This window comes from Dermochelys coriacea, chromosome 10 (genome assembly GCF_009764565.3).
Source record: "Dermochelys coriacea isolate rDerCor1 chromosome 10, rDerCor1.pri.v4, whole genome shotgun sequence".
Lineage (NCBI taxonomy): Eukaryota > Metazoa > Chordata > Testudines > Dermochelyidae > Dermochelys > Dermochelys coriacea.
In genome coordinates this window covers 7,663,571-7,678,458 of record NC_050077.1, presented here as the reverse complement: position 1 = coordinate 7,678,458, position 14,888 = coordinate 7,663,571, and the positions used below count along the sequence as shown (strand labels likewise).

General features: G+C 46.8%; 1 protein-coding gene across 2 annotated transcripts in view; it reads left to right on the top strand.

Annotated features, from left to right (window-relative positions):
- RAI1 (retinoic acid induced 1) overlaps positions 1 to 14,888 on the top strand; it is a 135,765-nt gene that overhangs the window by 37,568 nt on the left and 83,309 nt on the right. For both annotated transcript variants that reach the window (XR_006274532.1, XM_038420251.2), the window contains exon 2: positions 11,419 to 11,518. The gene's annotated coding sequence lies outside the window, so the exon portion shown is untranslated. The remainder of the gene's footprint in view (positions 1 to 11,418; positions 11,519 to 14,888) is intronic.

The following is a 14,888-nucleotide window of genomic DNA, read 5'->3' as shown; positions in this document are numbered from 1 at the left end:
TCTTCCATAACCTCTCTAGATCTCAGAACTCCAGACTCCATTGTATGCACAATGCTGTTTCTTGCCATCTCACGTGCAGCAAAAGTCATGACTGTATCACACCTATTCTCAGATGCCTCTACCAGGACTCTGTTCAGTTGACAATCAGGTTCAAAATTGCCTCCCCAGAAAATTAACCTGCCCAAGGACCAGAATGGGCAATATTCAGTGCTGCATCAGTGACACAGTGACAGGTTTAAGGCTGTACATGTTTGGAAAGGTCTGAAGCCATTTTCTCGGTGTCCACCACAGCTCCAAATCAGGATCTTACTCATACATTGCAATGCAACTCTTAATGTACATCACGCCGTTGCTTCGGGGAGTAATTCTTGCTGTGTGGTAAGGATTGCAATCGGCAAAAGGCTTTGAGAGGGGTAAGATACACTAATGTTCCCAGCTCCTCTTGGGCCATGTCTACATTACGAAAGTACTCCGATTTTACAGAAGTCAATTTTTGGGAACAGACTGTATAAAGTCGAGTGCATGCGTCCACACTAAGCACATTAATTTGGCGTTGTGCGTCTACAGTACCATGGCAAGCGTCGACATTCCAAGCGGTGCACTGGGGGTAACTATCCCACAGTTCCCGCAGTCCCCGCTACCCATTGGAATTCTGGGCTGAGCTCCCAATGCCTGATGGGGCCAAAAATTTGTCACAGGTGGTTATGGATAAATGTCATCAGTCAACCCTCCCTCCCTCCCTCCGTGAAAGCGCCCTTTTCCCTGGATTGCCCGAGCAGACGCCATAGCACAGCAAGCATGGAGCCCGTTCAACTCACCGCAGCAGTTATGACCATTGTAAATACCTTGCACGTTATCGTGCAGTTTATGTAGAACCAGCACCTGCAAAACCAGGCGAGGAGGCGACGGCAACATGGTGATGAGGACACGAACACAGATTTCTCTAAAACCATGGTCCCCGGCAATTTGGAGATCATGGTGTTACTGGGGCAGGCTCATGCTGTGGAACACTGATTCTGGGCCTGGGAAACAAGCACAAAGTAATGAGACCGCCTAGTGTTGCAGGTTTGGGATGATTCCCAGTGGCTCCGAAACTTTCGCATGCGTAAGGGCACTTTCATGGAACTTTGTGACTTGCTTTTTCCTGCCCTGAAGCGCAAGAATACCAAGATGAGAGCAGCCCTCTCAGTTCACAAGTGAGTGGCAATAGCCGTGTGGAAGCTTGCAATGCCAGACAGCTACTGGTCAGTTGGTAATCAATTTGGAGTGGGCAAACCTACTGTGGGGGTTGCTGTGATGCAAGTAGCCAACGCAATCATTGGCAATCAAAGGTTGTGACTCTGGGAAATGTGCAGGTCATTTGCTGCAATGGGATTCCCTAACTGTGGTGGGGCTATCGACGGGACGCATATCCCTATCTTGGGACCGGACCACTAGGGCAGCCAGTTCATAAACCACAAGGGGTACTTTTAAATGGTGCTGCAAGCACTGGTGGATCACAAGGGACGTTTCACCAACATCAACGTGGGATGGCCGGGAAAGGTTCATGATGCTCGTGTCTTCAGGAACTCTGGTCTGTTTAAATGGCTGTTGGAAGGGATTTACTTTCCAGACCAGAAAATAACTGTTGGGGATGTTGAAATGCCTATAGTTATCCTTGGGGATCCAGCCTACCCCTTAATGCCCTGGCTCATGAAGCTGTACACAGGCACCCTGGACAGTAGTAAGGAGCTGTTCAACTACAGGCTGAGCAAGTTTCACAGTAGCAGCCGTGTTAGTCTGTATTCGCAAAAAGAAAAGGAGTACTTGTGGCACCTTAGAGACTAACAAATTTATTAGAGCATAAGCTTTCGTGAGCTACAGCTCACTTCATCGGATGAAGGCTGAGCAAGTTGCAGAATGGTGGTAGAATGTGCATTTGGACGTTTAAAGGGTCACTGGTGCAGTTTACTGACTCGCTCAGACCTCAGCGAAACCAATATTCCCATTGTTATTGCGGCTTGTTATGAGCTCCACAATCTCTGTGAGAGTAAGGGGGAGACGTTTATGGCAGGGTGGGAGGTTGATGCAAATTGCCTGGCTGCTGAATACACACAGCCAGACACCAGGGCGGTTAGAAGAGCACAGCAGGAAGCGCTGCACATAAGAGAAGCTTTGAAAACAGTTTCATGACTGGCCAGGTTACTGTGTGACACTTCTGTTTGTTTCTCCTTGTTGAAAACCCGCCCCCTTGGTTGCCTCTAAATTCCCTGTAAGCCACCCGCCCTCCCCCCTTTGATCACCGTTTGCTTGCAAAGGAAATAAAGTCACTATAATTTAAAAAACATGTATTCTTTATTAATTGATTATAAAAATAGGGAGATAACTCACAAGATAGCCTGGAAGGAGGGTAGGAGGGAAGGAAAAGGCCACTTTAAAACTTCTTGAATGACAGCCTTCTGTTGCTTGGGCTGTCCACTGGGGTGGAGTGGTTGGGTGCCTGGAGCCTTCCCCCTGCGTTCTTGGGCATCTGGGTGAGGAGGCTATGGAACTTGGGGAGGAGGGAAGACGGTTAAACAGGGGGCTGCAGCGGCAGTCTGTGATCCTGCTGCTGTTCAAGAACCTCCACCAGACGCCGAAGCATGTCCGTTTGATCCCGCAGTAGCCCCAGCCTTGCCTCCTGCCTCCTCTGATCTTCCTGCCGCCACCTCTCATCTCGATCGTCCTTCCTGTCCTCACATTCATTGGCTGCTTTCCTGTACTGTGCTACTGTGTCCCTCCACACATTCTGCTGAACTCTGTCAGTGCCGGATGCCTGCATGAGCTCAGAGAACATTTCATCGCGCGTGTGTTTTTTTCGCCGCCTTATCTGAGATAGCCTTTGGGACGGAGGAGGGAGACTTGAAACATTTGCAGCTGCTAGAGGGAAAAAAAGGGAGTGAAGTATTTTAAAAGATACATTTTTACAGAACAATGGCTATGCTCTTTCACAGTGAACAACACTATTCACATTACATAGCGCATGTGATTTTGGTACAAGGTCCCATTTTGCATCTTATGTTGAGTGCCTGTGGCTTTGGTGTTAGAGATCACACATGCAGTGCCGGGCAACAGAATTCGGCTCGCAGGCCGCCATGGTAAGCCATAGTCTTTCGTCTTCTGTAACCTTCATAACAGCAGCACCCTCCTCTCCCATACCAAGCAAAGCACGTTGAGTTGGCCATTTAGTGCTATGGTTTTCCTGTTAACGTGCAGCAGCAGAAACCAAACTAATCCCCCCCAATCCAATTCTCTGTGATGGTTGCTTTACCCCTCACCCCACTGTGTGGCTGGTATCAGGGAAGATCTCTGCTAGCCAAACACAAACAGCTCAGCGCCAATGGCTCCCCCCCCCCCCACCGCATGGCTAACTGTGGGGAGAATTTCTTTTCAGCCACAGGCAAACAGCCCAGTAGGAACGGCCACCTCTGAATGTCCCCTTAATTAAATTCCCCTATTTCAACCATGTTACCATGAATATCACTCTCCTGAGGATAACACAGAAAGATAAAGAACGGATGTTGCTTGAATGCCAGCAAACATCGGGACCATACACTGCCATGCAATGATACCAGATTACTTGCTACTAGCATGGCGTGGTAAAGTGTCCTACCATGGAGGATGGAATAAGGCTGCTCTCCCCAGAAACCTTCTGGAAAGGCTTTTAGAGTACCTCTAGGAGAGCTTCATGGAGATGTCCCTGGAGGATTTCCGCTCCATGCCCAGACACGTTAACAGATTTTTCCAGTAGCTGTACTGGCCATGAATGCATCCTAAGTCCTCAGGGCTATTTAATAATTAAAAAACACTTGCTTTTATAACGTGTATTATATTTATATATTTAAAAGGTCCCTTCTCTGGCTCCATTGGGTTGGGTGGGTATTTCAGTCAGGGTGATAAAAAGATCCTGGCTGTTGGGGAGAACTGTGTGCTGTGTGCTCTCCTCAAGCTCATCCTCCTCCTCCTCATCTTCCCCATCCACAAAATCCTCAGGCATGGCGGAGAGTACCCCATCATCGGAGTCCACGGACAGGGGTGGGGTAGTGGTGGCAGCCCTCCCCCCCAGAATTGCATGCAGCTCAGCGTAGAAGTGGCATGTCTGGGGCTCTGTCCCGGAGTGTCCGTTTGATTCTTTGGTTTTCTGGTACGCTTGTCTGAGCCCTTAAGTTTCACGCAGCACTGTGTTGCGTCCCTGCTGTACCCTGTGTTGCGTCCCTGCTGTACCCTTTGTCCCTCATGGCCTCGGAGATTTTTTGAAATGTTTTGGCATTTCGTCTTTTGGAACGTAGTTCTGATAGCACGGATTCTTCTCCCCATACAGCAATCAGATCCAGTACCTCCCGTTCGGTCCATGCTGGAGCTCTTTTTTGATTCTGGGACTGCATGGTCACCTGTATTGATGCGCTCGCCTGGCCAAAAAGGAAATGAGATTCAAAAGTTCCCGGGGCTTTTCCTGTAGACCTGGCCAGTGCATTCGAGTTCAGAGTACTGTCCAGAGCTGTCACAATGGTGCACTGTGGGATAGCTCCCGGAGGCCAATACCTTCGAGTTGCGTCCACACTAACCCTAATTCGAAACGGCGATGTCGATTTCAGCACTAATCCCCTCGTTGGGGAGGAGTACAGAAATCAGCTTTAAGAGCCATTTATGTCGAAAAAAATGGCTTCGTTGTGTGGACGGGTGCAGGGTTAATTTGATTTAACGCTGCTAAATCTGACATAAACTCGTAGTGTAGACCTATCCTTGTAAGGGCAGAGTTAGTTGTGTGGCAGGTTTTCTGTGTGTTTTTTCTCTCCAGTAATGCTCCGGTAAGGAATATCATAGAAAATTAGGGTTGGAGGGGATCTCAGGAGGTCATCTAGTCCAATCTCATGCTCAAAGCAGGACCAGTCCCCAACTAAATCATCCCAGCCAGGGCTTTGTCAAGTCTGACCTTAAAAACCTCTAAGGAAGGAGATTCCACCACCTTCCTAGGTAACCCATTCCAGTGCTTCACCACCTTCCTAATGAAAAAGTTTTTCCTAATATCCAACCTAAACCACCCCCTCTTCAAGTTGAGACCATTATTCCTTGTTCTCTCATATGCCACCACTGAGAACAGTCTAGATCCATCCTCTTTGGAACCCCCTTTCCGGTAGTTGAAAGCAGCTATCAAATCCCCCCCTCATTCTTCCCTTCTGCAGACTAAATAATCTCAGTTCCCTCAGCCTCTCCTCATAAGTCATGTGTTCCAGTCCCCTAATCATTTTTGTTGCCTTCTGCTGGACTCTTTCCAATTTTTCCACATCCTCCTTGTAGTGTGGGGCCCAAAACTGGACACAGTACTCCAGATGAGGCCTCACCAATGCCGAATAGAGGGGAATAATCATGTCCCTCGATCTTCTGGCAGTGCCCCTACTTATACAGCCCAAAATGCCGTTAGCCTTCTTGGCAACAAGGACACACTCTTGACTCATATCCAGCTTCTCGTCCACTGTAACCCCTAGGTCCTTTTCTGCAGAACTGCTGCCTAGACACTCGGTCCCTAGTCTGTAGCGGTGCATGGGATTCTTCCGTCCTAAGTGCAGGACTCTGCACTTGTCCTTGTTGAACCTCATCAGATTTCTTTTGGCCCAATCGTCTAATTTGTCTAGGTCCCTCTGTATCCTATCCCTACCCTCCAGCGTATCTACCACTCCTCCCAGTTTAGTGCCATCTGCAAACTTGCTGATGACACTAAATGTGATGGGGAGTGGAGAGCCTTAGCTTTGCATCATCGTTTTCCAGTGTGCAAGTGTTGGGTATTAAACTCTCGTGTTCAGGAGCTCAGTGCAGAGGCACTAAACCCCTAAACACTGTGCTAACAAAGTTCTTTGTGTTTTAATATGTACTCATGAGAAGGAGAGAGAACCTTCCCTCTAAAGTACTCCCTTACCCAGTGCTTTGTAAGGAGACTTAGGGGAGAGGATGGTCTTGTGGTTAGAGCCCAGGAATGGGAGGCAGGAGCCTTGGGCTGATATTCTGTGCTGCCTCTGGGGGAGAGAGGAACAAGGTGGCTGGAGAGGTTGCCAGCGCAACTTAAACAGCACTAGGGGCCTGTTGAAGTTATAGGAGGCTGTCCAGAATCTCCACAGCACTGTGGGCTGCGGCCCTGCCCTCAATGTATCCTTATGCCAAGGCTTATGGGGGCGGGGGGGTCTTTAAAGGGCCTTATGGCTGTATTGCACAGTGAATCCTCCTGTGGCAGGAGACAGGTCTTTTAGGGGCCCTTTATGCCTCTCAGACCCTTTTATGAGGTGTAGAGAGGCTAGAACAAGCTCATCTCTCTGGTTTCAAATCATGGCTGTGCCACTGACTCGCTGTATTATCTTAGGTATAATCTCCCTATGCTTCCTCTTCCCCTGTCTTTAAATGGGGCAAATAATCCTTATTCCCCCACCCCCCCAAGGAGTTTTGTGAGTCTTACTTTGCTAGTGTTTGTGAAATGCTTTGAGATCCTCAGGTAGCAGTGTAGGTGTGATTATCATCATTTGCCGAGCCGAAAGCTGCAGCACCGAGAACATGGCACATAGAAACAGACGAGGGAAAAGGAAAAGAAGTGAACTGCCAAAGTGGGGAAGTACGTGGTTTCATAAAATGTGAGGAGACAGTGAAATTTATTAAAAACAATTAATAGCTGCTAGGACCAAGGATCTAAACCAAAACCTTGGGGAGAGGGGAAATGAAATGGCTTAAGATGGTTATTTTATTGCTTACCTTAAAAAAAAAAATCTGCTAAATGCAAATAGGACTAGGGAGAGGGAGGAGATGGGAGGCATGCAGGGAAAAGTGAGTGGGATCTAGGTTTTGTATCGTTCGCTGAATTACTGGCAGGTCTTTTGTAACATCTGTTAAAAATAAAACAAACATTCATTTCCATTTCTTGCTGCCTGAGATGGGTTCTGCAAAAATTTCAACCTGTCCAGGAATTTATCTGGAAAGTTCCCCTCCCTCCCCTCATGCCTCTTCTTTTCCAGGGGCGATTTCCTTCCTGGACTTCCCAGGGGCTCCATTAGCCCCACATTAAAGTCTTTTACTCCACTCTAGACTCTCCATTGAAGTAAAAGGAATTCTAATAAACCACTGGGAGAACTCTGCTATTCAGTCTTTCCATGGAAACAAGGTACTGACTCAGAACAGAACTCCACTCAAGGAAGCCTGGGTCAAGGCAGAAGGAGACCAAGGAAGAATGGAGAGATGGTTTCCATTATAACAGACCCTTTGAGACAAATAATCACTCCTCCCCCACCAATGCAGTCCTTCTGGGAGAAGGGGACCTGGTTGTGCTAAGTGCACAGGCTGTGGTCACAGGGGGTTGGATCATTAGCTGAGTGTGTGACAATGATTGTAAAACTCTTAAAGACAGCTGATTACCATATGTAAGGGTGTCTGCTCTCCCAAGGTGTATAGATAAGTGAGCGGTGCATCAGGCCCTATCATGGTGTAAATCCAGAGTAACCCCATTCAAGTCAGTGGTGTACAACCATCATAAGTAAGAGGAGCGTCAGGCCCGTAGCCTTTTACATCCCATCCTACACACTCTCAGGTGAATGACAAAATTCCTGCTGACGGGGGTAAGTGCAGGCTCTATCCCTTAGGACTGGGGAGGAGCCAGTGATCACAGTGTATGTCAACAGCGTTGGCGTAGAACCGCAGAAGGGAAGTCCTGGAAACTAAATTTAGATCATTCTGATGAGGACTGTTGAAGTCCAAAGCCTCTACAGTGGCTTCCTCTGATGTGCTTCTGGTTCCATGTAGCCCCAGCTAAGCTGAAGCTGGAGTGCAGGATCTGAATTGATTAGACATAGGGGAATGTCTCTGAGGAAGGGACAGGTTGCGCAGAAAGTCTCCACTGGAATCCAATGAGAGCTTGACTGCTGACAAATGAAGAAAATTAAAGTTATTTAAATGAGAGAGAAATAAGGCAGTGACTATGGTTGGAGGACAGTGTCCAGGAGGAGCCATCCAATAAGGTAACAGTTTGGAAAAAAGAGTTGTGAGAAATGGGCAGATTGTTACAAATAAAGATGACAGGGTGATAGAGCAGTGTGAGAAGCTTAAATGCAAAAAGGCAAGTTGTACCAGCCTACACTGGAAGAAGACTTGGACGTTATTTGGCGTTTCTGAAATCTGTGATGAGAACAACCCTTGGGCTGATGTAATTCCTAGCTCTCCAGGAAAGATAGGTTTGGACACAGAGGTGTGTGTATTAGAGCTACACAAATGAGGCCATGTAGTCTGTCGGGGGATGGACGGGGGGGGGGAGGAGATGTGTAGTCATGAGGCTGAATCCCTGTAGGTATAATGTGCAGGTCACAAAAATAGTGAGTTGTGCCGTCAGCCTCTGGATCAGAACATGGATGGTGAAAACCGAGTGATGTGAGAAGTCACGAAGTGAACAAACTCCAGTCAAAACAGTAAAAATGGGTGCCTTTAGCTAACTGAATATAAACTGGTTTCAGAGTAGCAGCCATGTTAGTCTGTATTCGCAATAAAGAAAAGGAGTACTTGTGGCACCTTAGAGACTAACAAATTTATTAGAGCATAAGCTTTCGTGAAGTGAGCTGTAGCTCACGAAAGCTTATGCTTGAATATAAACTGAATGTCACATAAGGACATGATTTGGAGAAACAATTTCTCAAGATAATGAGCTATTGGTTCATGGAACAGCTTGTTCTGGAAGAGGAGAGATGATTCTTGACCTAATTCTGAGTCATGCACAAGAGTTGGGCCAAGAACTAAGGTGTGACTGGGCCACAGATAACAGTGACCACAGATAATTAAGTTCCAACATCCTTGCAGATGCAATCATACCAAGAGTTAATGCTGTGAGGATTTTTTTCAAAATGAGGAAGCTAGTGGAAAACAGCCGTAGGACAAAGTTAGGAAATCCATAGGCTTAGCTTGGAGTCTGCATAAGACACTTGATTGGAGTCAGAGAAGGGCTGAATATTCCCTACAAATAAGGAATCAAAAGGACAAGAAGTAAACAGTACAGCAAGATGGCAAGGTACAAGGGTTGATTCAAGCCAAGTATCCCTCAGAAAATAGAAATCCAGACTGAGTAATGATAACAGAACAGAACGTAAACTTTGTGAGGTTAGGTGTAAACCAGCGTTGAAGAGGAAATGTGCAGAAAAGAGCCTATGACTTAAAGAGAAATGATAAGAAATGAATCAAATGGAATCAAAACTGTTCAGCTATGGGTCCTAGCCCCTCTGCTGCTAAGTGCTAAAGGAGATTCTCTTTCAGGTCCAGTGGTAGGAAGGGATCTGTGTTTTTCGATTAAGAGGATCTGAGTGCTAGCCCCACTGCCTTGAAGTTCTGACTGGCTGGGGTGTACAACAATGTGACACTTGTGAAGTCCTAAGTGACCACAGATTTGTTATAGTATATTATGTTAGGGAATACACCAGCCAAACTGGGTCTGGAGCTAGGAGAGAGCTTGGAGGAGGAGAGGGCAGCTGGGAGAAGAACAGTTCCAAATTGGGTGAAGGAGGAGATATTTTGAATGACGATGGACTTCATGGAAGACTAATAGTCAAACCTTGGTCTTCTTATGAGGCTTGATCTTTATTTATTGCTTGACCTCTGAATATATATAAAAATTAATAGTGAAAAGAAGGCTCCTATGTACTCTACCCTATAATTCAACAACAGGGGGTTCCATGTGAAATTAAAAGCCAACAGACTGGAAATGGATCCCAGTGAATACTTTTTTTCATAATGTACGATTAACCCAGGAAACTTGCTGCCATGGGAGATCATTGAGGTGAATAACTTAGTAAGGTTAAAAAAATAAGAGTAGCTTTTGCAGAAGGGGATATCAATCCTCATACTTCAGGGCATAGGCTGATCACCAGCTGGGGTCAGGCAGAAGTTCCCACTCTCCCCATAGGTGAGTATTACCCAAAGAACTGTATTAAGAGGGTTTTACAACTTCCTCCGGGGGCATTGAGTGTGGGACACTTGGAAGCAGGACACCTGGCTTTATGGACCAGTGATCTGCAGTGTCATGGTGATTCCAAATGCATCCGATGAAGTGAACTGTAGCTCACGAAAGCTTATGCTCTAATAAATTTGTTAGTCTCTAAGGTGCCACAAGTACTCCTTTCCTTTTTGGTGATTCCTCTGGTTTTGAAACTTTTCATAGGGCCGCTGAGCTTACTCTAGGCGAGGAATAGGGCTCTTTGATTTCCTTTAACCTGGCAGTGCCTAACGTCCTTGTTTTTCTCATGATTTTTCATGTAGAAGAGGTGCATGGGGAAGGATTGCTCTTTGTTAATGTTCCCCTTCCCTCGTTCCAAACACAAAACCTAAAACAACCATGCAAGGAGATTAGCTGCCGTCAGATCTAATTTGCCAGCCGCCGTCCACCTAAATCCCAACAGATGCACAAAGCTTGGAGTCCGAGCTTCTGTATTTTTCCTGTCAGTCACTGCCTTGGCTGCAGCTGGCTACGCAGAACAGAGAAAGCTGCAGGTGTGATTTGTTCTCATTTCTCCGCCCCCCTCTCTGCCTCGCTCTTTCTTTTCCCAGCTACCTTCTGCGTCCACCTATCTGATCACTGCATTCAAAAATGAAACACAGCCTCAGACCCCAAGACTGTTCTGTATCTCTCTGATGCAGGCTTAGTTCAGAACTGGGATGTTTGGTGGGTGGGTGTTTTTGTTTTTTGTTTTTTTTTTTGTTGTTAATGTGACCACTTAAGACGGAGGAAAGAAAAATGAAAAACTATAAAGGACCCAGCAACCTCCTTCCTCCTTTTCTCTCTCCCCCCTCTAGAGGATTAAGCCAAAAAAAAAAAATAATGTCTGCAGCTTTCTGTTGACCCTGCATGATGGCATTTTTGTGCTCTGTGTGTTGCTTCTGCTGCTGATTGCTATTCCTGGCACAAACACGCGGGCACACACACACACACAAACCTAGCATAGATCACACAGGCAAGGCAAGGCAAGCCTGCTACCCACTCAGTAATAATAATAATAATAATTAATAATAATAAAAAGATGCACACTGTCACTAGTCCCTCTGCATCTCTGGCCATCCTGCCCAACGACCTGACGTCTCTATCGAGAGATCGGACAAACCACCCTCCCTTCGTTTCCTTCCCCCCCACCCCCAACCCTCACCTCTTCCCTAGCTCCACCAAAGCACCCTCCTGTCTGGTGTAGCAGCCTGCAGCCAAACCCCCCAACCACTCCTACCACTGGCATTAAATTTTCAGGATGGATGCTATAGGGCCGTTTCTAATTACCTTATATCCCCTAGTGGCCCATGAATAATGGCTACTGAAGGAGCTTACAAGGGTTGCTGAGAAGGAAAGCAAAAAAAAAAAAAAAAAAAACAGAATTGTGCTATTTCTCACTTTTTTTTCCCAAGGATCTAATCTGGCTACTGTGTTCTGGAAGAGGAGGAGGAGAGGGAGAGAGACAGCACGAGAGAGTGAAAGAGAGAGAGAGGAGCACAAGGAACATTGCAGGTATTGTTACAAGCTATATCTTTGTGTCTTTCATTACTGGAGGGTCTGCAGAACGTTCTTTGGGAATTTGCAGCGCTTTTTCCTGATTTATTTTTCTCCCGTGCAACTTGCTGCCCTTTCCAATTGAGACTACACCGTACGTTTCTGGCATTGCAGAGTTTGTCTGTGTCCTGCTTGCAGTGTTTGGGGTTTGTTTGTTTTTTTCTATAATTAAAAAAGGGGGTTGAATTTGTTGCAAATTTCTAGTGACTTTATTGGTAACGGGCGTCTGAACAAAGATACGACTATTTGTGTGTGTGTGTGTGTACGACAGAGATTTCTTCATTTCGCTAGTCTCAACCCCCACTTTTTGGAAGTTGAAATAATAATAAAAGCTGGGGTTTGTAGATGAATAGGGAACGAGGTCTGTCAAGGAGGGTTTTTTTAGTGTTGGAGTTATTCATGTGCATGTTTTTCTACTTTAAAAAGTTCCAACACTGATGAGCCCCAGTGTCCCACAATCATTGCTGTTGTCTTTGTGTGCAAACCCTGATTTGATTTGTTGTCTTTCGTTGATTTGGTGTGTATCAGGCGCGCCTGCCAGAAAAAATTGTTCTAGCCGAGATGTGAGTAATCTCAGGATTTGCACATCTGGCTGGGTGTTCGGAAACCCCCTCCGTGAGACTTTCACATGCTCTCCTGCTCCTCCTTTCCCATGGTAAATTTATACAAAAACCGTCCATTGTCATTAAAAAAACAACCCAAACAACCAACTCACAGCCCCCTTATAGAGATTTCACTTTTCAGAATGAGTGTGAGGGAGAGACGGAGCGAGCGAGCTTTTGTTTTAAATAAAGAAATGGCAATGATTGAAAACACATGAATAGGATGCAATGCAGAATGTGTGTGTATGGCGCGGGGGGTTGGAAAAGTGCTTATACGACAGAAGCAGCGCTTGAATGATCGGGTAGTACATGACAGCCGAGGGGGGCTGTCCATTCTCTATCATTACTGAGCAGCTCACAAGGGCTTGCGTGTGCGTGGAATGGAATTTGATTTTTGGAATGCAAAGAATGATTTTTGCAACTGTCGAACTAGCAGAGGAAAACCAAACTGAAGTGGTACATGAAATCATATCCATTCAAACTTTACCGGCTGATATTGTAACAAAGCCAGCTCACAGTAATTAAAAAAAAAATAAAAAAAAAATCCAGAAGAGGGATAAAAACATATGTGAAAATTAGGAAGCAAAAGTATAGCATGAGCCCATTGTCTTTGAAACCTTATCAGCCAGAGAAAGGTGGTGGTTGAGATACTAATACTGAGACCTTATCCAAGTGTGGCCACTGTTCTCCTGGATTTTATTTTTGTGCAGCAATAAAGATCTGTTAAGTGCCTTGGGAGGGGTGACCTCCTTGGAGCACGTCTTTCAAAATAAAAAAAACATTCCTGCAAGGCTCTGCCTGGCCCCCCTTGCTTGTTTTGTTTGTTTGTTTCCAAGGGGAGCAGAGTCGGGGGGGGGGCGGGAGCAGGGTGGGGAGAAAGTAGGGGGGCGGAGAGTCGATTTAAATTGGACTTAATGGATTCCCAGGGCAGCTCTTTTAGATGAAAGTCAAAATAAGAGCCAAAGTGAATCTCAGCAGACCTGTCTGTTGCGTTAAAGATGCAGCGTTCCTCCTCTTTCCCCTCCCCCCTTTTTTTTCTTTAAAGGGAAAAAAAAAAGTGTGTTTGCTGTACAGAAGAGAGGGGAGTTTCTAGGCCTATAATGAGAGCTCTAATTGAAGAACTTACAGCCTCTTGGGATAGTCTTTACTGATCACTGCTTCTGTTGTTCCTGCCTCAGTCTGGGTTTGGGGTTTTTTGGTGTGTGAGAGAGATGCACTGTTTTTAAACCTCCCACTTTGGCCCCTGGCAGGCAAGGTGCCCCTGTACACAGCCAGGGCATCTCCGCAGTGTAAGTGGCCCAGTATGCAGGCGATCTTCAGTCTGGGTAGGTTTGACGTTTTCTGATTGATGCACCACGTTCAGCTAAGAGACCCCCCCTGGTAAAATACCTCTGGGATTCAAAGGGTTAAAAATAGTCTCTCTCTCTCTCCCCCCCCCCCCCGTCTGAGTATCCTTTGGGCTGCGTGGGACACTTAGGGCCAGGTTCTGATCTCAGTTATAGTGGTGTAAATACAGAGTATTGTCATTGAGGTCAGGGTAACTGTGATGTGACTCGAGAGGGAAATTTACACATACCCCTGCTATATGCACACACCCTTCCTGAGGCACAGCAGTAGAGGTGACTGTAGGAGCTGGGACCCAAGTAGGAGCAAAGCTTCTGTTGGGCACATAGGGTCGGATCCGCAGCCTCACCAAGTCTGCTTTTCCCCAGTGGAGCAGTGCAAAGCAGACTTAAAGTTCTCCTAAGACAGCTGAGGATTCCCCTTGCATTCAGGAATTCACCAGTGGCTTTGATCTGGCATGGCCAACTGCCTGCATGGGAGGCATATCAGGGGTGCGACTGGGGAATGGGAGTGAGGCTGGAGTTGTGCTGCTGTCCCGGGGGCTGTTACAGCTGCAAGCAACTGTAGCAGCTCTGAGACTGCTCTAAAGTTGTGTCAACATCCAAAGTGGCCCTGGGCCAGCCCCAGGATTGGAAGGGGGAGGAAAAAGTTGCGGTACAGCCACCTTTGCCCCCTTCTCAGGTTCTGCACTGAGCAGAGCTCAGTCACAGCCGGAGCGGGGGCGGGGGGGGAGGAGAGGGAGGAGCTAGCCCATAATGTAGGAGTCAGTTCACTGTTTCCTTTCTCACTGTGATCTCTTCCTCCCATATAATAATATCTGCCCCTTTTTGGGGGAGTTGTCTGTAGGGGATTGGAGGGCCCCTTGAAGAACCATAGACACCACTCCTGCCCCTGCTGTGAGCACATGCAGGCTCTCTTTTGCTGAGTGGTCATACATTTGTTTGGATTAATTTAAGGGGTCTTCTAAGAGTATCCCTGTCACGCCAGTGTGATTCTGTCCTTTCCCCCCATGCTCCTGGTGTCCCTCACCCAGGCACTGCTTGGCAGCCAACTTGGCCAACGAGGAGTGTACAATGGGATCCCCTAAGATGCCTAGTAATGCTGCTCCTTAATCAGCCAGAGATTGCTACTGAGTCTCCATAGCATTTGCATCCCCTTTGCCACTCTGGGTAAAAACGGGGACAGGTCTGGGAGCTGAACTGGCATCTCTTCAACAGCAATGCAGAACGCAATTACTAGGCTGGTCGGGTTTTGTGTGGCAGAGGGGCTTGCCTGATAAGGCTCCTAGGTGTGCCAATTGTTAAGCCCCACTGGCTCACTCCGCTTTTGTTCCTCTCCCACCGCTAGAAACCTTTTGCAGCTACAATTAAGATGTAGATTTA